The following is a 22,665-nucleotide window of genomic DNA, read 5'->3' on the forward strand; positions in this document are numbered from 1 at the left end:
GGGAAACGCTGACAAGTGTGATGCTTTTATTCAGAGTGGTATCTGGTAGAGGAAAAGGAATGTGAGTTCAGTATGCATACACACATTTTTAGTGCTTAAGTACTGTCTTCCTCAAAGATCGAGGACTAATTGGTTTGCTTCCCTGATGTAAGGACAATCACCTCCAATTTTCTGAAATTACAAAGGCAAAGAGGATTTATGGTTACCTTAGTATACATTTCTAAATATTTTTACTTTTTAAGGAGCTATTTTCACAATGGTGGGTGCTTTGCTGTCTGTATACATTTTATGTAATGCTTAAAACTCTGAGCCTAAAAGAAAATAAGGGAAATCACTCTTTCAGCCATACTTCTCAGCACCCAGCGAGCTCTAATGCATGTATCTGAAAAAGGTGAAGTGAAAGAAGACTGCATGGAATCAATCTGAGCTGTTAAGCTGCAGCAGTACAAAACCAGTGGTATTTTAAATAAATGGCTAAAATAAATTCCTGTCGGTTAGTGCTGGACTATCTGAGATTCCCTTAGGTTTAAAGGAAAAAAGGAGAAGGAATTTTAACCAGCTCATTTGATAGAAAAACGGCCTGCAGATGGGGTTTGGGAGAAGAACAGTGGGAAAATGGTGGCTGAGCCGTGGCTCCCAGTTTGATCCATTTCTGCCGAGCGGGCAGCGGAGGGATGTGAGGGATTCCCCACCCCAAACCTTGCACAGCACCCACTGCCTGCAAGGGTTCTGTAGCTGTTCACAGCAGTATGACATGTACGAAGGCATGTGCTGAAAAGTTTTAACATATTGGAAGTGTTAGATCAGTGTAAATATCAGTGGATTTTCTCCCATTTATGTGCATATTTTTAAGTAGAGTCATGTGTGGAAAACCTGGTGTTTCTTCCAGGCTTGTCCTGCTTTGATCTAGGGCAAATACCCCTTCCCTATTTCCCAGCCTCCTGAAATGTACTTAGTAAATACTGGATTTTACCAACACTTCGTATAGTCTACTGAAAATGCAAAAATTGATATATTTTTTTTTCAAACCGTCATAACTCTGCCAAATTAGAGGGATTTTATGAAGACAGCAAAAATTCAATTATAAAAGTGAATTCCTAAGCAGGAAAGCTCAGTTGTGATGCAGTAGCACTACAAAAACCTTTTTTTTTTTTACTCTCCTCTATCTTACTTTTGGGAAAATCTGGACTATACTTGCTGCAACTTAACAACAAAAAATTGAAACTGCTTAGGCTGACTGCAAAAATTAAAATATTCTCATGAATGACACCTGCAGGTAGTTTTTATTAAATAATGGAAACCAACGTTTGTAGGGCAACTCAGAGCATTTATGAGCACAGTTTTGATCTGAAGAAATACACCCTAAAATTTCTGTGTGGAATACGCTTCGTGTGTGTCTCCTGTAGGATTTCTGGTTTGGTTTTTGGTTTTTTTTTTCAATAATAGACTCTTTGGTATTTGAGATACTGGAGGTTAGAAGTAGGCAGTTACTCAAAGATATTCGTAGAATGCATTTTATAGCAGCAGATGAACAATAGCAGTCCCTAGAACTACCCAAGCCTCTTGCACTCACACTTGACCTTGTGTAGCCGCCTACAGAAGAGAGGGGAACTCTGTGTGTGTGTGCAGAGCCTGCCGGGGCTGGGGGGGGACTGTGAAGCATTTTCTTAACACACAATGTTTACTCCAGGGGGACTGTGCTGCAGTGACCTTACCTGACCTCAGCTGGAGTTCATTAAACGCTCAGTTAGGGAAGAACAGTTGGAACGAGGCGTTTCCTGCCGTACCACCATCAGGAGGAGAGATGTGGTGCCTCTGACAGGTTGCTCCACAGTGGTTCGGTCCAGGCACCAGCGACCTGAGGGCATCCCAAGTCCCAGGGGAGCCTTTTTTCAGAGCCCAGCCGCTGAAATGAGCTCAAAAAATGCTTCCTCTGATGTTTTGGGAATAGTTCGTACTTTTGGAAGTGAATAATAAAGATCCCAGTTGGCTTTTAATGCTGGAAAAGAAACGTAAGTTCCAGGTATTACACTTACAAATTTAGAAGTATGACTAGTAATCAATTTTCATTCTCCTTTACCACCCACTGCCTGTTTATTTGCAATCTGTTTCACTCCTGTTACTTCTATTCTTTCCTCACTAAATACAAAGCTAACTCCAACACGGAGGCTCATCAGTGCTGCCTCCAGCATGGCCCTGCCTTTATAGATGGGATAGCAAATGCAGCAAAGTGCTCATTTGAGGGGGGAAACAGAGCACACAGATATGAGTTCAGCACAAAGGCACAGGAAAATATTTTTTCCTTGTTTTAAATCTTGTTTTAATAATGCTTGGACAGTTCTGTTGCCTGCAAATACCTTCATCAGAGTGAACCTTCGTTTATTTCCTACGTGGTTTTTCCCCCAAAAAAATTTCTCTACCTTTAAACGTGCCTCTCTGTTCTCACTCCTGTAAAATCCTTTCACCCTCTGCTCAAACACACGTGAACGTGACACAGTGGAACTTGAGAAGGATGCAGAAGGGGAATGCAGGGCGGGGAGCCGGAGGTACGGAGCTGCATCCGCTCGGAATGATTACCTACATCAGGGCACTTCACGCTGGCAGGCAGGTTGAGGGAGCCTGGAAAAGAAATCACAAATCATAGCAGCACAGGAAAAAGTAAATCGAGGTGATACAAAGGAACAAGTTTCTTATCTGTTTTCTATTTTTTTCTTTTTTTTTATTTTCCCAACAAGAACCTGGCAGCTCCAAACAAATGCACAAAGGTACCTCAGACAAAGCTGTTGAGCTGTGGAATGTCCTTCCACAGGATGTTGTGGATACAAAATTGTAAATGGGTTCAAAAGGTAATTGGATAAATGTATGAAGGAAAATTCCATGCAAGGCTATTAAGCACAAAGATGCCGTATCTTTCTCAGGAAGTCTCCTAACAGCAAATTGCTGGAGGTGGGGAGAGGGTTTGGATAAGGTCTTGCTGTTGGTGCCTTTGTGCTCTGGGCCGCTGGCAGAGCAAGCTGATGGAGGAGCTGGACTTTGGGGCAGGTCTGCCAGGCTGCTGGCATCTTGTGAGCCATTTCTGTCCTCTCTGGGGACCTTCTCGGGTGTTTATGATCCTGCTGATCTTCTTCTCAACATCTTTGATATTTGGCTACTTTGCTTAATCTGCAGTTTGTTCCCTCTGTTATTTCAAATGTCATCAGCTGAGTCACACCTTCCCTTCTCAGATGAGGTTTATTGTGGTCACTTAATACTTGCTGTCAGTTAATTTATCCTGCTCAGATGGAGCACTCTTACTTTTCTATGACAGTCAATTCCTCTGTCCCTGAATTTGCCTTTAGGAGTAAAATGTCTGAAAAAGTAACTTGTCACTTCAGCTTTTCCAATTTGGAGTTTTATTCTGAACTAACATGCACTAAAATAATTTTCTAGAGGAGCATTTAGCAGATTTCTCTGTAGCTTTGGTAACTGTTTATTGAAGCATAACGTTCATTGAGGTCATTTGACCCTGGATGATCTCTTTAGCTAATTGGGCCCTGTGGCTGTGGCCCTGTGCTCTGCACCCACCTTTCCCATTGCTCCTGTCCAGCAGCACTTCTTGGGCTGGATCCAGGATTCCCCCTTTATTGCTGTTACCTCTGTGTATTCCCACTGGACCGTTTCTCAGGAGTGGGTTTTCAGTTGTGCGTGTTACTGTGGGACTCCTTTCTCATTACTGTTTTGGTGGTACTTTACTACCCTATTTTGTCTCGTTTTTCTTTAACTAAAGGTTTCAAGTAAACATTTTTCTCTGGTGAGAGAGTTTAGAATTGAAGCTCCTCAGGTTCTCCCTTTTCACACGAGTTCCTCTATCAACACAGTGTATAACTCCTGAGTTAAGCCTGACGCTGAACTTCAGTATCAGCCCTTTAATCCTTTTTTTTTTTTTTTTTTTTGAGAAAATACTGTCTTATTTTGAAGCCTGAAGTGATGCTGCAGCTGAGCTGAACTGTTAGTCCGATGCCAAGCCAGGACTAGAGTCACAATCACTGCCCATTGTCCCCTGTCCTCACCTGGTTCCATATCACACAGCACGGGTTGTTGCCAGCCTGTGGCTGGTTTATACGGCTCCAGCTGCCAAAGCCACTCAGTGCCCAGCCTCTCTCTAGTAAGAGTTTAAAGAAATTATCTTCCTTTTCTTCAGTGTTTGGAAAGATGGAGATACTTCAGGTTATGGTCCAAAATCTCCCCGGTGTGTTCAGTCTGTACACTGGAGAAGCAGTTGAACAGTTGGTTTCAAAGAGCGATGCTGCAGTGAAAAAAGGGAGACAGCAAGTCACATGCAAAAGAATTTTGGGTAACTTTGGGAAAAAACTTGAGCCGTTGAACACTTGCTGAATTTTGTATCATTTAAATGCCTAGTATGTATTTGAACATAGTATTTCAGAAAATATTCAGTGCTTCTTGCAGTTCCCTAGTACAGCTCTAGTTTGTTTCCATCAGTATTTTTAAACTGCAGTCAGAACAAGAAAAAGTACCTGAAATACTTGAGGGGAGAGAAATGGCAAAGACTCTTTTTAATGCCCTCAGACCTTTGCTGCGGGTGTCACTGTCGCCCCAAGTGTTGTTGTGCCTTAAGGTGGCTTTTCAGCAAATACTACCAGTTTTGTTAAATTTATCAGTGTTCAATTAGATTTAAAAATCAGAGCACTGCAAATTTTGACCTGTCTTCAAGCTCTGCCTGTGCTGTTGACTGACCCTCCAGCTCTTGTCATTTTAACTGAGCTGATGTTTATTTTGTGCCATCATCCCACGCACTCAGTGCCAGGAGTACTTCTTGCATTTCTTTGTCTTCTGGCTCTTCTGACCAATTCCGTTTGCTTTCTGCTGGAGTTTCTTGCTTTAGGTTTACATATTATATTATTGCCTTTCTCATTGGAAGGTCAAATGGTACTTCATTGAGAATGTGTGGATTGGCTCTTGTCACAAACTTAATTTAGCCATCATTTATGTTCTTGGAAGTACTCCATTTTTGATCCATTTCATTTGTCTTGATACTTGCTTTTAAGTAAAACTTTGACAAATGATAGCAATTTTAGCATAGTCTTTTGAAAATAATTTTCCTAAAAATCAGTGAATTCTTGTCCATACCAGACTTAAAATACTAGTGTTATAAAATGTCAAAGCAGGTAAAACTATTAAAAAGGAAAGAAATTTTGACTAACGGCCCGTGTATGTGCCTTGACATTAAAGTTAAGCTTGCGTGTCTGCCTCCAGTGATTAGGAGAATTCAGCTAAAGCATTTCCTTATAGCTTCCTGCTGAATTAAGGTTTCTTCGTCTGGCCGTGGCTGTGGGAAGAGCCCGGTGTGACACATCTCTGGAACCTTCCAGCTTTGCCCGGGTGCTGTCCCCACTCCCTGTCCAGCCACGAGCCCTCTGTCCCAGGGCACACAGGCTCGCTGAACTTGAGCCGTGGTTGTTTTAAGGCTGAATTGGTTTCTGGGCGGGTAAATACTCCTGTGGCAACCCCCCAGAGAAGGGTAGTCTCAGTGTGAGTGAGTCAGGAAACTGGGTGTTTGACAAGGCTGGGAAATGGCAGGGTTGAAAAATGGAGATTCCATTCTGACAGAGGTCATTCCTGAACACGCAGCATTCACAATTGCTCCATTTTTATTTTTTTTAAATCATGCACTATTTGCAATGCAATATCAATCTCAAATCTTTTTTTTTTTTTCATTTTTCCCCATGACATGAATTGTTACTGATTTTTTTTATTTTTTTTTTTTTGATTGCCATCCACCAGCATTTTTACAGGAATTTTATAATTACCTAGTGAATAAAATCTGTGTATAGGGTCAGTCAAAATACATACCAGCTTCCTGCCGTATTACTTCACTTCCTAAGTGCTGGTGGTGTATTTGCTTGTCTGTGATTTGGCTCAAGGGACACGCAGAAGCAGCAGAGCTGGATTCCCTGTTTTAGGGGAAGGAAAGAACAAACTGGATAATGAATTGGGGTAGGTACAGCGTACCTGAGAGCCAGCCCCTCCGGGTTACAGGGGCTGCTGGCCTTTGGGAAGCGATATGCCAGGGAAGGAGGTGTTACCATTCCCACTGTGTTCACTGCAGTACTCAGATTGCAGCTCTACAAAAGTTCTCTCAACTCCACTGATGCTGAGGACTGTCCCTTCGCTTTCAGAGTGGCATTAACCTGTTCAGCAGCTTTAAACCTCTCTGGTTCTCTTCTCCCAGGAAATGCATTATTGCAACATGTTCTAGGAACAGATTTCAGAGGGAGAATGCCATGCGGGCGTCTAGTCTGCCAGTTTCTCTTCTTATCCCAGCTCAGGAAGATTTTGTGGTAACCTTTGTGGTGCATCTCGGAGTGGCTGGTCCCGTGGGGAGGGTGTTGGAAGCCCAGAGCCAGGGGCTGAGGCAGTGAGTTAATGGCAGGTTTGTTTGAGATGCAGCCCTGGAGTTGTATCAGGAAATACGGTGCCATTTCACATCTTTCTTTGTTGAATTGAAACCAGGGAATCAACGTGATGTATTCAAAAGCAAGAAAAATGGCATTTGCAGCAGGCTGTAATTTTATTTTTATGGTCCCAAGCATTCTTTTGTTTGCAATTTTGGCTAAATATATTCATGATACCTTGAAAGAGGGGTATATGTAGAGGTGTTTTTTTTAAAAATTGCTTTTTTTGTTGGTGTTGTTTCTAGCTCATATAAATGCATATATTCTGTAAAGACCGAAGGTGACCTGAAAAGAGGGTTTGTAAGAGATTTTTCATCCAAATGATATTTTTTTTCCAGGGAAAAAAGAAGAGAAATGTTAAGTTTGTTCTCACCAACTTCTTTTCCTATAAGTTCTCACTTTCACAAGGGATCTTGTTTTTACCAGAATTGAAAATAAGCGAGTGAAGTGTGTGCTAACAAAAGTAATGTTAAGTATTTTAATAAAAAATTCTCCTCCTAATTGATCTCACACACACACACACTCTGCTTATTTCATTAATGCTCCTGAGAGATTCCAGGACACTTCTCAAGAGCAGATCTACTTTTTTATAGCATTATCTGAAATTACATATGTATTTTCTTTTAATGTATCTCTTTTCTGGTCTACTTGATTTTTAAAGTTTTATTTGCATATACCATTTATGGAGTTCAATTACGACAGTAGTGTTTCTAGTGCTTCTGAATCCACTTTTAAAGTCTGCCTTGCATGATCCATCAACTCAAATTATTATATTTGCATCTTTTTTTATAGCCTGTGCGAGTCAAATATCTTTAATTTGTCTACTGTTTTATGAAAGTTCAAGAGAGAAGATAAGCCAATTTGTTTGTGACAATTTTGAAATACTGCTTGATACATTTATTTAAAAAGAAAAACATTCTATTATGATTGAAAGGAAAGAAAGAAAAGAAAGAAAGGGAAGAAAATGGCAAATCCCAGTGTATGAAGCTGTAGAAGTCTCCTCAAAGTCTGACTACTTGAGAAACTTCAAATGATCTTGTTTATTAAACAAGGAATTAAGAATTAGGTCAGGGAAAACATGGGCTTTCAGCTGTATAAAACAGAATTGGGAAGGTCATGAGAGATGATGACAAGGCGCACGTCTCAGATGTGATTTATAGAGTTAAATGCAATTCCCTTTTTTTGCATATATAGAGAAAGTTATTTCCAGTATTGAGGGTAACTCTGGGGAAAATTTTGAAAGTCTAGCTAAATTTTCAGATTCTTCAAATTTACACACATAAAAACAATATTTGACAGCACTTTGTGTTGTCTGTATTGTCTGTATTTGTTACCTTTTAAATAGCAAGAACATGGGAAGAGCAAAGTATTTATTTGCAGAGGGAAAAGAAATACAATGCTCAATCAAAAAGCAGATATAGTGTTCCTCAAATATTAAAAACTTGAGTATTCTATGTTCATATTTGATGTGCATTTTCTTTAATGAAAAAAGGTTTTATGAGATGATTTGGAGAAACCTGGAAGAAAGGGCTTTCTTTGTTAATCCTCCCAAAATTAAGGTTGCACCATTCTTGTGCAAGTAGGGAAATGCTTCTGCAGAAACACTTTCGAGGAAAAAAATACATGAACAAATGAAAGCTGTGAGGATTTTTGCTGGTTTTCCTCAGTGATGACATGCCCTGCCGTGTGCTACAGGCAGAAGTTACCCCACTGTGAGGGATTGCATGGTGCTAACAGATATATCTGTACGTGTGAGTGAACAAATATGTTTTGGGAGGGTTAGAGAGAGAGATTTAAGCTGAAGCAGCAGCAGCACCCACAGGCTAACAAAGCTTAAGGAGAGGATTGCAAGGCATGGTGTACCCTCTTAATATTTTTTTTTCCCCTTACTGATGACTGGGTCTTGCTGGGGATGACTGGTTTGTGTGTAGACAATACAGACAATACTTTTAATAAAAAGAAAGTCTAAAGTCTATGAAGCTTGTATTCAAAAAATTGTAATAATTTTATCCATGTTTAAGGAAAATCACCCAAGCTCTGTGACTATACTTCATCAACATTCTTCCTCCCCTTTGCACTCCCTTTGCTTATCTTTAGCCAGTGCCATGGTCTAAGGAAATACTTCTCTGCCTTTTCTTTGCTTCTGCCAATCTGTGGTAATGATGATCTTGAACTATTCTGCAATGGCAACTTGCAGTACTTTGGTAGATTGGGACTTTTGTCAGAAAAATTGCATTGGTAAAAAATTTCTTGATACCTAAAACCTTCATTTATTTTCCCATTAAAAATATATATATACTCCAACTTCCATTCTTCCCCTTTAATCTGTAAAGCACAGCATATGATGTGGTTTCTTTGTTGATGTTAGAGATAATTCTTAGCCTGTCAAAGACCTTCTGTCTGAACAACTTTGAAACAAAGATTCTTAAATAGATGATAAAGTGCAGCTGCCAGCTTAACAGATATAAGAAACTGGAAGGGGAGGATCTCACAGATGGTTCTAATAAAACTCGGCAAACAGCAAAGGAGCGTGGTGGTGGGTGGGGGAGTGGACTGAAATTCAATTCGTAATCCCAGTGCAAGTTTGGGGTTTCATTTGTGAAAGAAAGTTGCATAAACAACTATTTGAGGGTTTGGGGGTGGGTGGGGTTTTTATTGTTGCTTTCAGTTTTTCCTGTTGATGATTTTTCCTTCTTTCTCTATCCCGGTGTCCATGTTGCCACCTGAGGCTTGTATTGCTGTGCCAGGAGTCCTCTCTACAACATTCACATATTCATAAGATTTTTGTGAAAGTGAAATACCATTACTAAATAATAGCAGGTCTGTAATATTGGGCCAAAAATTAGTGAATAGAGATTGGGCTGGGGAAGAGGCAGCTGACGGGCTGGATGAGTTCCTGGTGGTCTCAGAATTCAGTCACTAGTTCTTCTTGACGTGACATGGGGTTTTTTGGTGGGAGGATGAGGGTAGTTGGTTTTTGATTTTAACCATTTCAATTCAGACGCGAGGGGTTTAATATCCTGAGCTTGTTTTTTCATCTTAATAGCTCACGGCAAGGTATTTAATTTCATCACAATGCATATACCAAGATGATGTCACTCCCAGGTACAGTTGGCAGGTTTGTGTTCTAGAAAGTCAGTTTGATCACCATGAATTGTTTCCAAGTTGTTAGGATGGCTACTACTGCTATAAGATATGGTATTTTCTCTTATTTTTAGGGTCAGCTGGATGTGGTCACAATGGTGGGTAGATATATATTCAGAGCTTGGCTTTAACCTGTGCCTGGATGATCAGCTACAGCTGGTTCAGAAAGTTAGGTGGTTTTTCAGGGCAGGGAACCTTATTGTCATCTCATTTCCAGAACCAAAGCAATCAATGCTGGTATTTTTTTCCTCCTCTTGCTAAGTTTTCCTTTCTTCAATGAAAGGAATAGTGTTCAGAGAGCACACAGACTTTCAACCTACACGGTAGCCCTTTGGGATGTGTCGTCATCTTGCGGTGTCAAAAGCTTTTCAAATCAGTAGTTCGGGAGCAGCAAATCCTTCAAATGCATGAGTAACAGATACTTGTTTTTAAGAGCCCTTAAGCGTGATCAAGTCATTAAGTACTTCCTTTCTCTCCATGAATCAGTGCTATTTTAAACTGTATGTTCATGCTACATTTAATATTTTTAAAAGTTTTGACTTTTAAACTCCCTTTTTCTGAGTCTTTTCTCCTGTACATCTATGAATTTATATTTAAAAAGGTAATATATCTGGAAAAGAAGGCACATTCCTTCTACTGATTCATTCCCTTTATCTCCTTGGAGTGGATGTGGTCTGTCTCCAGCATTTCTTCGCTCAAGGAGACAATTTTGAAGTGAAGAAGTTATTACTTTCCAAAACCAGACCGCATCCCTTCTTTATTAACCAGACCAAGGGTTAGGTGATGCCCCTTTGAGGAGCCATCCCCCCAGCAGCCTGCCTACGTGTGCGGTAATAACCAACAGCCACATCCCCTCGTGCTTCAGAGGCAGCTCTGGAAGCTCTCATCTTCAGATCGGTGTTGTCTGTGCCCGGGGATTCTCACAGCCTCTTTGGCAAAGCTGTCCTGTATCCATCGTGTGTGGGAGGCCTGTGAGATTTCATGGAAGGAAATCCCGGGATTTAATGAAATGCTGTAGATGTTGGTATTGACCCGGTGATACCGTGTTACGCTTGGCTGATACAGTCGATTTGGAAATAACCTGTTTCCCCTCTCTCTACTGTATCGTGCTAAAAGGACAACCTCACATGCATATTTACAATTATGTATTGTTACTGGGGTTTGTGTCCAAGATATGGGCGTGCTGATACATTAGTATCCAACAGGCTAAGTCTTGCCGAGTCCTCCGAGCTTGGCAAATCTGATAGGAGAGCTGTCTGAAAGCAAAAAGTAATTCTTGTGATAAAAATCAGGCAACGCACAGAATGCTAAAGTACCAGCAGGCATTCACAGCCCGCACAGAGTTCGCTTGCAGTCAACATTAATTGGAAAAATATTTCCCAAATCATGGCTTTGTTTCCTGGTGGATTTGCTTCAGTTTTTGCCTCCTCCCACAGTTAGCAATCATAACTTGTGTGGTGGTTTTTGAAACGCAGACTTCCTGGTACTAATCTTGTAATTAGGTGCCCTTTTATTCATGGGCTGTCACTCAGATTGACAGGACAGAGAGCTCCCAGCGCTGGCTGTTGCTAGAAAGTAGGGGATGTTTTGCAGCGAGGGCTTGTGATTCATTTGTTTAGCATTCCTGGCTCTTTGTTTGGTGGGGACAGCTTGGATGGGGCTGAGTCACATGGCAGCTCTTTTCATACTGAGTTTCTGCTGCCTGCAGCCTGTGCGCAAAGCCGGGGAGAAAAATGGAGAGGGATTTATCTACATCTTCATTGACTCCATCCGTGGTAATTGCCTGATAAATATAGAGCAGCAGCTGAAAGGAAGGATTTCATGTCATCTTTATCGATTAACTTAAAATGTTGTAAATTAATCTATAGTTCTGAGCATTGAAAAGTAAATAAATATAGAGCGGTCAGGGTTTGTGCCAGGGTTTGATCCTTTTCTTTTGGAGTAATAAAATGCATTTTTTAAGTCACTGTGCTTTATATATGATCTCCATCCCACTTGTTGACTTGGGTACCTTTTAACATGCAATGTGCGTATGTTGGAGATGCCAATGTTTTCTGGGGCACCTATAAAATATAATGTAACAGCAGCCCTAAAAAGCACCTAAACGTTCCTCAAGAGCCCCGGGAACACCTGATGCCTATAAAGCTGTGGTGGTGGGTCTGGGCTGGAGTGGAGGGAGAGCAATTCTGCAAGGGAAGGTGAAGGGCAAGCAAACCCCTTCGCTGCTGCTCTGCAAAGGCTGCAGAGTTTTAGGATGGGAGTAAAAATTCCAAATGGAACCAAAACTAGCAAATGGATGTAAATATTGGTGTTTTGTTATAATATTCCAGCTTATTTACCTTTAAAGAAGTAGCACAGTTAGAAATGTAGCCATGTTTGGTTTGGTTAGTTTCGTTTTAGTTTGGATGGGTTCCTGGGAACAGTGAGGATGTTATGTACGTTATTTGCTAGCCCTTGGTGAATTTTAGTACTGCCATCCATTAACTACTATTTCTACTGTTCTTCTACCTATTTTAAGTTGGAGGGAGATGTGGCCATGGCAGCATTTACCCGTCTTGGTGTTCCCTATTGAGCTATGCCCGGAGATGCCCATAATTTGGGCACAGGTACTGCAGGCTAATGGAGCCATGGCCACCTCAAAGACTAGAGGAGGAGAAATCTGGCTCCCTCGGCTACCCCGCTGCTTTAAATTGATCATGCTGCCTAAATCCACAAAGTTCCCAGTCCTTTGCTCCTCTAGCCATAAAGAAAATATTCTGGAAGGGGTTAAAATTTTACACAAACACATCACCTTGTTGAGAGACTTTAAATGTTCAATGCAGCAGTTCCACACCATGAAGCTTTTGCTGATTTCTCTGTTCTTCTGGGCTGTTTTTTCTTAATTCAAAGAACTCTATCATATGCAAAAATTTTTGCTGCTGAGTGAGGTTCTCAAACAAGTAAGGACTGTGGCATTCTCTCACCACCCTTTCTGGAGGCTTTGCAGGGCTCTGTTCTTCCCCTAGGTCATATTTCTGGCTGATCCCATCTGCAAAAGCAAATTGGTTGGTAACTGTCAGACAGGTTGGGAGGAGAGCATTAAATCTTCTCTATTCAGAGTCAGGTCTTGACTTAATCTCTAGTATCTCCATTTAGATGATGAGCCACAAGTTGAAGTTTCAGACTAAATGAGTGGCTGTTCCTTTATCTGTCTTCATTAGGAGGGTATTCACCTCTCTCAATAATTACATTTTTCAGCACATAATGCATGTTTCCTGTTACGAAGGCTCTTACTCAGCTCACCTGTTGCTGCTCATCTGCAAAGCTATTTCAGTATTTTCCTTTCAAATGTCCTAAAAACAATGTTTTTGTTGTGGTAACTTGTTAAGGCGTTTTTCTTATGTCGCTCAGCAGTTGCTGGTTTTGCTTGTCTTGCTGTGGTGCAGACCATGTCCTCTCCCCAGGCTGTCATTGCTCTCCCCAGAAGCTATAAAGCGCTTTGCTCCCTGTTATCTGTGCCTTTCACAATACAAATAATTTCTCTGGGCACTTGTGTTTACTTTCTTTCCACCAACTTTGCCATCCAGAAGTGCCTTCACACTTGAAGTCACAAAGCAGAATAGGGGGTGGGTGGGTGGGGGGCACAGACAAAAACCCACCCCACAAACAAAACCCCAAAAGAACTATACAGCGCTGTCTCCTCCGGTAACTTAGAAGCCCCCTGGGAAGGTTAGAGGCACAGCCTGGACAGTGTCAGAACAACAAATACCTCTCTGCTCTGTGAGGAGAGGAGCGTGCCTATAAATGTCTCTGACTTGAGTTATGCTGGATTAAGGTGAAGGTTATTTATTTGAGTAATTTACTGGGATGAAGGTCTAACCACCATGAACTGTTTATATGCAAACATAAGTAACATAAACCTCTGTGCTTTTGTTCTCTGTACTATATGCTGCTGGTTTTCTTCTCTTTTTTTTTTCCCCAGATCATTCTCTATATTTTTTTTTTAAATAGTAATTAAAAATAAGAAAATTGCTAAGATTCCCTGTTCCTTTCCCTAGGAAAAGTCATAAATTATAGCAGCTCAATTCCACAGGCCGTCAGTGTGTGCCCAACCCGTGCTGTTATTGCATAGCTCGGATGGTGCTACAGAGCAGAGAGAATTAAGAGGAGACTGCAGCAGAGATGGGGGGATCAGAGAACAAATCTGAATGCTGAGGAGGAGGAAAAGAACCTGGTGTGTCAGCTGTGCAGCCACAACTCTGAAAAGTCTCTTTATGTGGCTCTTGTAGTGCTTAAGAGATCAGGAGATCACTAAAGAAGGAAAATTAGCAATAAATCACATTTGAATTTTGTGTGAAATAACATCATTGTCTGTCTTTTACAGAAAATGTCGCTGTCCTGACCAGTAGCCATGAAGAGAAGGGAGTGAAGCAAATTTGTCTGGAGAAGTAGGAAGTTTTGAAATTTTCAGCAGGATTTATTGCCAGTAGCTGCAGAAGGTTTTGCAAAGCCAACCCTTGGCATTAGAATGGATGAAACAGCTCAAACTTAAGCGGTAAGTAATTTTTCTGACATGTTTATTTCCCTAATACAGTATCATAAGATAATTTGTATGGATTATAGAGATATTGTTTTATTCCTACCAGAGTTTAACTAGAGTAACCTTACAAGAGCCAAACATTGGATGAACGTGTAATTTTATGAGTTGTGTTTATTAGCAAGAAGTTGGAACTTTATTATCTGCTGGTATTATCTGATTCATAGTTGAAATTTCTTCCTGAGGGTTCATTCCATCTCTTCAGCATCGAAAAATGAAATTAGATTTTCTTATTACTCTGTAAGTAACTCTTCCTACCAAACACCAAGCAAATCCACAATTCAGAACAAGTTGTGGAAGCATCTCTGCCTGGTTTTAGTTACATGGTCAGTAACTTGTGTGATTTCTGAAACAGGTGAAAAGACAAACTTGTATAGCACGCTGTGAAGTGAAGCTTGCTTGTTTCTGCTAACAATCATCCTTTCCTTCAAAAAGTATTTTCTTTTTCCATTTTTTTATTTGCAGTTTTTTCTTGTTTATCCTGTTCTCTGTCCTTTATCTGTTCATGATCAGGTATAAAACTCTAAAATACTTTTATACTTGAGACCTCTGTTCTTGAGAGGGAGAGGGAACAGATCTGACGGTATTTTTCTGTAACTTTTGGTAGAAAAATTAGTAGTGCATTTCTGAACCTTAGAAGCATAGCTCTTCTCCCTTACCCAGTCCAAGTAAGGTATTTATTCCACCCATGTATCACAGGCTGTGTTAAAACTTTAATGGGAGAACTGTTAGTGCTCTAGGAGAATTCCATCCTAATTTTTGTGAGGGTTACAGACAGGAATTTAGAAGATGTTCAGCATTAACGTGACTGTTTCTATCTGAAATCCACATTAAGGCTCCTTGTGTCTCTTGAGAGAGCAGAGTCAGGCCAGCACTTAGAGCATCCCAACCAAAACCTGTCAGCTTCAGCTGATGCATCAGTTGGTCAACAGACTGCTGGGGACTTTTCCCCAACTGGTTTCCCATCTTTACCAGTTGTCTGGTTTGCTGCCAGAGTTGCCTGTATATTGTTCTTATTCCTCCTACTGTATTGGCAAGAAGGGCGGGAGGGCTTGCAGATTCCATTCATCCAGAGTCGTGACAAATGAAGTCCGAAAAGAACTCGTAAGAAAAATGTTCTTCTTTAAAGTTATCAAATTAACTGTGCTCTTTTTAATGCTTTTTTTTTCTGTTTTTGTCCTTACCTTTGTGGTCGTTTCTCTTTGAGCACATATACAAAAGCTGTGCTTCGGTGTGCTTTCAGATTTCTACAAGAGACACTTAAGAGCCCAGAAATATTAGCAGCACAAGTTGAAAAGCAATGCTAATCACAAGCTCTTACTCAGTCTTACTAAGGAAAATCTACCAGCTTGGCATGTCCTTATTCAGCAGGTTGGAATATACAAATAATTTACAACTGTCATGATTTTAGATGAAAAATCCTTAGAGAACTGAAAGGTGATGTTTTGTTTGTTACCTTGTACGCTGCTGCCTGGCAGAGCAAGTTCTGCATCCAGCCTTTGTCAAAACAGCGCTAACTGTAAATCTACCTGGGATAATGGCTTCAGCTGAGGAAATAGGTTCCCATAATTGTGTTGCTGTATTCAAATTACTATTATTTAGCTGATAAAAGTGGCAATCAGTGGCCCTGGAAGAGGAATAGCGGTGCTACGTGATAGATGTCCCTGCTGGCACAGGAAGATCTTAATGGGCTGAACAGGGAGAGGTTTGTGTGGTGTGAGGAGGCCTGGGAAGAGCCAGGGGTTGCTGATTTGGGCAGATGTCCTTCCTGCTGGAGATGCTCCTGCGTGGCCTAGGTGGGAACTGGCTGGGGCTGCCACGTGAATGGATTCTTTCTGTCTCTGAGAACAGCTGGAGGATGTTGCATGGGAGGTGCTCTTGGCTCCGGGATTGCAAATGGGAGGGTTTTCTCTCAGCTTGAGAACACATTTTTTCCGCTTGACTCACCGAGTGAAATCTAAATGAGTGATAAAAATTCTAAAAGTAACGTTGAATTGGTTAGAATAATAAAAAAGTGCATTTATCATCAGGAAGGAAGAGCAAAATAAGGGGAAAGATTCAATGATGAGGAAGTCACCACCTTCTCAGTAACAATGGGAGGCTGGAGGCAACTGGACACACCTCTGCTCACCCGCCTGCCCGCTGCTCCAGCCACGCAGTAACTCCCCATCAGGAGCAGTTTTTCTGAAAGGATCCTCAGCCTCCTCTCCCGCAGGCAGTACCCACACACACTGCTGTAGGGACGCTTGCCATTGAAAAGAAATCACGCTACGAATGCCTTTGCATAGGTTAACTCCTCCTAGAGAATGCAGGCCTCTGTGCATGAAAGGAAACTGCCCACTAATTCCTGCAGAACCCCTTTTTCCCAGGAACAACACCAGCCTTTGTTCCTGCTCTTTGGCTTGGCACTTAGAGCAGGGAAGGAACATAAAACACTGGCGCTGAAGCGGAGCCCGCTGTGATTGATGTACACTGGAGATAAAGCCAGGTACCTGCAGGAGACAGGGAGGGGCTACTGCCTTACATGTATTTTTAATATAATAACCATAAAAATACTCCGGTAATGATTTTACGTTTCTACAGTGGATTTCTTTTGTTCTTGACCAGCTTGCCAGACCCCCACTGCCGTATCAATTGCTTTGTACTTACAGTTGGAAGAAGCCTTGGGAGCAGAGGGGCCGGGTTCTGGGCGCTTCTGGTCCGGCGGCACGTCGCAGAGCTACAGCCCTACACCTGGGAGGAGAGAAGGTAACATTTGAACTTCAATTGCATGTGAATAAAAGAAAGATTCCAAACCCAACTTCTTAAGCTCTATTTCAAAAGTAGCTAAAGATATTAAATTTAGGATGTGTTTGGGTCGAGGGGGTTGAGAAGAGACTTTGTTCTTCCCCTGTGATCTGACTGGCTAGTTTTTCAGGTCCAACCAGGCTTTTTCAGTGGAGTTTTAAATGTCTGAAGGTGATGATTCAAAATGGAAACATTGACAGAGTAAGCTACAGTAACATAAAAATATTTATTAAATGTCCCCATATGCAATTCTTTCCAAAGGGCAATCCTGATTTCTCATTAGCTTCCATTAGTCTCCATTTTCACTTATCTGTGAAATCTGTCCCATCACAGGTATGTTAAAAATCTCGTCCTTGTCAGATCATCTGATAAAAGGAGACTGATGCTTGTGGTTTTAAATTCATGCTGGTGTGATGGCTGTCCCCGGAAACTTCAAATAAGCAGGACAGGCAAAATGGAAAAATCATCTCACAAGTTTGTAAAGCTCCAAACCACTCTCCTGTATTTTACATCAAAACAACTCTGCTGCTGGGCATCGGCTCCTGTGCCCCTGTTTGTGCTGGGGGGAGGGTTGCTTGCTGTGGGAGCTGGGAGTTCTCAGTGATGGGGGATAAGAGGCCTTGCTTCTGGTGAGGTCTCTAATTTTCATTTGTTCAATATTCATAAGAAATTCATCCTCCCTTAATTTCCATCATGTGAAACTAGTGTGTTTTACTTTGTCATTTCATTTATCAGCTGTTCGGTTGGTGATAATTAGATTGCGTTTTTCATGCTGGGTCCTTTCATTCTTCTGTCGCCTGTTATTGTGCCATGTGGTCTTGGCAAGAAACACATTCCCATTCTTTAAAGAAAAAAAAAAAAACAACAACAACAAAAAAAACCTGCACACATCTCACATTCTGCTAATTAAGAAAGTGATCAACTTCCAGGGTTGAAAGAGATAATCAACACACTTGAACCTGCTGCGATTAAGAATCATTTGGTATGAATAACTGTCGTATTGAGTTGGAAAAGATGAGGTATGTAGTTGCCATAGAAAGATATTTGTTTTAAGGGCTGTCCAGGCACTCGAGAGCTATAGCCTTCAGTGTCGCTGCTGGTTTTTTGCTACAGCCTGTAAATCAGAGCTGTTACATTAGCTCCGTGCTCTCCCTATTAGGAAATGGCATATAGGCGGTGATGTAAATATCCTACTTCTGGCCCCTCTGTTACTGTGAGGAGCAGAGGGAGGGAAGGAGAGAACAGAAAGCAGCCACGTCTAAAAATATACCTGCTCAAGAGGGGTAGGGTGGCAGCGCTGCGCACCACCTTAGGACACCTTCACCCCTGCCAGCACAGCCCCTTCTCCATCCCATCACCTCCAACTGTGATGAGAAGCTGGAAGCTCTGGTGTTTCACTGAGGGCAGGTGGTGCCACTGTCCCCAGCCTCTGGCCATTGTCACCTTCTTCCCCCCGGTACGCTACAGTGTCCACCTCATGCACTGAGCTGCTTCAGCAACATCTCTGATCTCACCTTTTATCACCAAATAATAGGAATACTGAAGGTTTCTCAGATTTATCCAGAATGCAATTTTCCTTTCAAACACCAATTTCCTTAACTCTCTTCAGTGGAACTCTCTGCAAATGCTTTCAGCAACACTTGCTGATGATGCACAGTTTCTTTTCCTTTGTTCTTCCAAAGCAGGATTTTTTTTCAGCCCAATCATCACTATCTTAAAGATGAACATTAGCATACATATATTTTAAGCAAAAATGCCTCATAGATGAATAGGTAGGTGTTTTAAAGGACTTCAAAATATTTCAAAAAATACCTGGCTTGCTTGCTTTTCAGCTCTGTCTTATATCTCATTCTTTATATGAGTTAACCTATTTTTTTCTTTGCTAAGCGTTTATTTTTATTCCATTACTTTCCATTTCTGGTAATAAAATTCTGTGTATTCTCCAGAGAAAAGCTGCAGGTTATAGTTTAACTTGCACTGTTGTGGTGACACTTTGTGATTGGCATTAGGGTGGCATTCCACAGATATTTAACAAAATTCAGACTTTTCCTACGGAAGGAGTATGAGAGGCAGCGTGCAAACAGAACCGGGAGTGTTTATTTTTCAATGCTAGATAAGAGGTGTGAGGACAAGTAAAACACCAAATGAAAAAGGATCCCTACCCCAGATTCTTTAGATTCTTGCCTCCCCACCCAGATTTTTGAAGAACACTACAAGTATGCTACTGCCTTGCGTGAGGTTTTTCTTCTTTATGGCCTTACCCAAGATTTAACAATTCTTGATTGGTAACGTTTATCGTTGCATTTTGTCTTAATGAAGTACTTGTGGCGCATATTACTCTTTTTATGAACATCTTTACCACATTAAAGTATTTCAAACTTTTCACAGTAGTTTTCTTGAGTTGATAACTAGAAATAAAAGTCACAGTAGCTACCACAATGTTTTCCCCTGATCAGTGCAGCACTAACTAGCTGTATAACCACTCAGAGGGATTGAATCCAGCAAAAAATTCCTATTCTCAGGGAAAGGACTGCTGAAAATAGAATTGGGGAAGACAACTTCCTCTTGTTTGTACTGACTTCCTCTGTCAGATCTGTGCTTTGCTGCAAATCCAGCTGAGGTACCTAACAATTTTAAGATGTATTTCATTACAAGGAGGAGGAGGATGCATTAGCAGCTTTGCCGTCCAAACATTTCAGATTTCTTGAGCGCTGTCTCTGCCATCCTCTTTTGTAATAGTTTCAGAGTATATGCTTTGGCAGTCACATCAGTGTATCTGACTTTTGATATACAGCTGTTTGGTTTCAACATCCTTATGAAGCTTACATAGGAAGAAACACAAACCCACAAATCTAAGATGACATACTGTGAGAAATAAACATGTATTACTAGAGTAATGCCTATCGGAACATTTTGGGGATTTATTTTATTAATCACTTTGTGGTTTCACTGTATTTAAGTTTAGGGCTTAAACTGAGTGAATATGCAAGTATTAAATTAATCAAAATTTATGAGCTTGTTAATGGAAAAGACATTTCTTCTGCAGCTGAAGAAAGATAGCACCAAGCTCAGGGAAGGAAAAATAATCCTTGCCTAACTGTATGGCTGTGTGTCACTGATTTCCCAGACTTTAGCTGATAATATCCTTTAAGTTTCATTTCAGTGATGGATACAAAAATTAACCTTGAATTGCTGAGTGGCAGTGACATACTTGAATCTTGCATCAGTCAGTATTTGGTTAATTATCTAAGTATCACTGCGAAGAGAGCAGACTCCAGCTGGCTGTAATTAGGGCTGAATTGTTCCATGCCTTCAAGACAATTTTTACATTCATGGGATCCGCAGCTTTCTGTTGTCCTCATTTCCTGTAACATAAAAGTACTTATATCTCAAAGAATAAAGGGGGGGACAAATTGTGAGAGAGACTGTGTGGGTAAATCTCATTAACATCCTTAGAGGTCTGAGTGAGAAATATGTGTTGTGAGTCTCAAAAAAAAAAAAAAAAAAGGAAAAAAAAAAAGACAGCAAAAAACCAAACCCACCAGGAGTCACAGCCAAAAGGTGTTATTTCGGTTGATTAGAAGAAAAGGTGGATTTTGAGTAAGCACAGTGGGTTCTATAAAATCTGAAATCTGTCCTCTGTAAATCTTGGTCGTAATGAGAGACCACCAGCCTGTGCAGGAAGAAACTTCGACAGCAAATCAGGAGGGCATGTGACATAAAACAGTCAATGAAGATTCAGTAATTCAGTAGCCATGGGATACAGCACTAAAAGTGCAATATATCACATCCAATTTGTTGAAGTAAGTCTCCCTTTTTTTGTCCTTATGCTGCTGAATTACTGCCACTGCAGCACTGGCAATGGCTTTTATGGATGTCCCAGCGTCAGGAAGCTCCTCATCTTGCTTTTCTCCCTTCAGTACTCGGCCCATCATGGCCTATGCTCCGTGCACTCTCTCCTGGTACCAGCCTTTATTTCCACTCACGATCAAGATGAACAAGTTTTCAAATTATTCCTTTCCTTGGGGAAGAAACAGCCTTTTGTTTAGTTTTCATGTAAAATTGCTCATTGGTTTTTCCTTCCAACATGGAAGGTATTGGCCAGGAACTGTGAAGGAAACAAAAAAAGGCAATTAACATGAATATTTCAAGAGCACCTGTAAATAGGTAACCCCAGTCCACAGCCCCACATGAAGTTCACTCGTGTGTATCTTCAGAACAGGTAAGACAAGGTTGTGTCTTCTGTGATTTCCCTGAGCCACTCACAGCTCCTGAGGAAAACAGTTGGCTGTGGGGAATCTGTTGGACAGAAGAATGGTGCTAACGTGGCCCTTGCGGCACAGGTTGTGGCAGACTGCTCCAGTCATTTTGAATGGCCCAAAGTATTCTTTTAAAAGAGATACTTGAGCAGAATGGGAGGTTTTTATGCAATGCAGTAAGTCAGTCAGTGTGAGCCTGGGAGCATCAGAACAGTATCTGTCTCTAGGTCGTGATACTGATGCAAAACTGGCTGCTCTCTATCTGCTGAAGTCTGTACTGAGCAGTGCTGCTGCTGCTCTGAGCCAGGCAGCGTTGTCCCCTCTGTGGCTGAATGTTTGGTGCTTATCACTTCTCTTCATGAGCCCATTTGACATCCTGACCTGGCAGAAAGTGACTCCTCCTCCCCATCCACAGGTTGAGGTGCTGCAGTTTGACAGCTGAGTTGGTTCAGAGGCGTCAGAAGAGCAGAGCCAGTACAAGAGAAGTGGGGAGGGTACAGGAAGGTGAGCATCGTCAACCAATTTTAGTTTGCAAAGGAAGTTAACAAAAGCAGTAATTGATAAAGATGTGCAACATGCATTCCTCCTTCTTTACTAAATGCAAATTAAATATTTTCATAGGTAGTAATATTTGCATGCGTCTTTGATTACCTTCCTATGTGTCTCCATTTTCTTGGCATGCGTCTTTTACTGATTACCTTCCTATGTGTCTCCATTTTCTTTTCAGATTTAGATCTGTTCAGACAGGCATCTCCAGCAGTGGCTGTGCAGATACCTCCGAGCTGCATTTAGAAAATGCTTTTGCAATGTGGTCATAGAAATGTTGGTACTCAGCTCGCTGCACGTGAGCAGTCGTTCTTCAGTGCTGTGCCATTGTTCACTAGGCAAACATAGGTAATTAGTGCATAAGAGCACTTTGAGTGTTGCAAGCCTGAAGTGTAGAATATACACACAGGAAAATATTTTTTGTGTGCAGAAATAACCTTTCTCAATTTTCTTTTGTGTACTTCATTACATTTTTAATAGAGAATTAATATACATTTTGCTGTTTAGACAAGAACGCTTTACTTGCTGAACTGCTGCTGTGAAAGTTTATATTCTGGAAGCACAGAACTTAGAATCACAGCTTTTCTTTATTGACTGAAAGTAAGACTCTTAATCCTCAGCTTCCTTGAAACTTTACTGTGACGACTCTGGAAGAACAGCTGAACAGATAGTAACTGATACCCAGATCTGTGTGTTCATTACCGTTTCCGTTCTAGCCATACGCTGGTGGATCACTTATGGTTTGATGTTAATTAAGTCAGTTCAGTAACTAGCTGTGAGCAAAGGGAATTGATGAATTGTCCTCCCCCCATTCCAACAGCCCTTCTCCTTTCCCTTTGCCTGGGCTAGCACTTAGCCAAAGGAAAGGGAGAGAGGGTGGGTAGTTCAGTTCCTTCCCTCC

General features: G+C 41.2%; 1 protein-coding gene across 7 annotated transcripts in view; it reads left to right on the top strand.

The window, feature by feature from the left end:
- Nucleotides 1–22,665, top strand: part of PEAK1 (pseudopodium-enriched atypical kinase 1) — a 131,164-nt gene that overhangs the window by 49,026 nt on the left and 59,473 nt on the right. For 4 of the 7 annotated variants that reach the window (XR_001412328.1, XM_014944397.1, XM_014944398.1 and 1 more), the window contains 2 exons: nucleotides 13,960–14,130; nucleotides 16,824–16,920. The gene's annotated coding sequence lies outside the window, so the exon portion shown is untranslated. Of the gene's footprint in view, nucleotides 1–13,959; nucleotides 14,131–16,779; nucleotides 16,921–21,633; nucleotides 21,723–22,665 lie in introns of all 7 variants that reach the window. The other 3 variants (XM_014944400.1, XM_014944399.1, XM_014944402.1) reach the window with 3 other exon arrangements.

The sequence above is a fragment of the Calidris pugnax genome, unplaced genomic scaffold (genome assembly GCF_001431845.1).
Source record: "Calidris pugnax isolate Ruff unplaced genomic scaffold, ASM143184v1 scaffold70, whole genome shotgun sequence".
Classification (NCBI taxonomy): domain Eukaryota; kingdom Metazoa; phylum Chordata; class Aves; order Charadriiformes; family Scolopacidae; genus Calidris; species Calidris pugnax.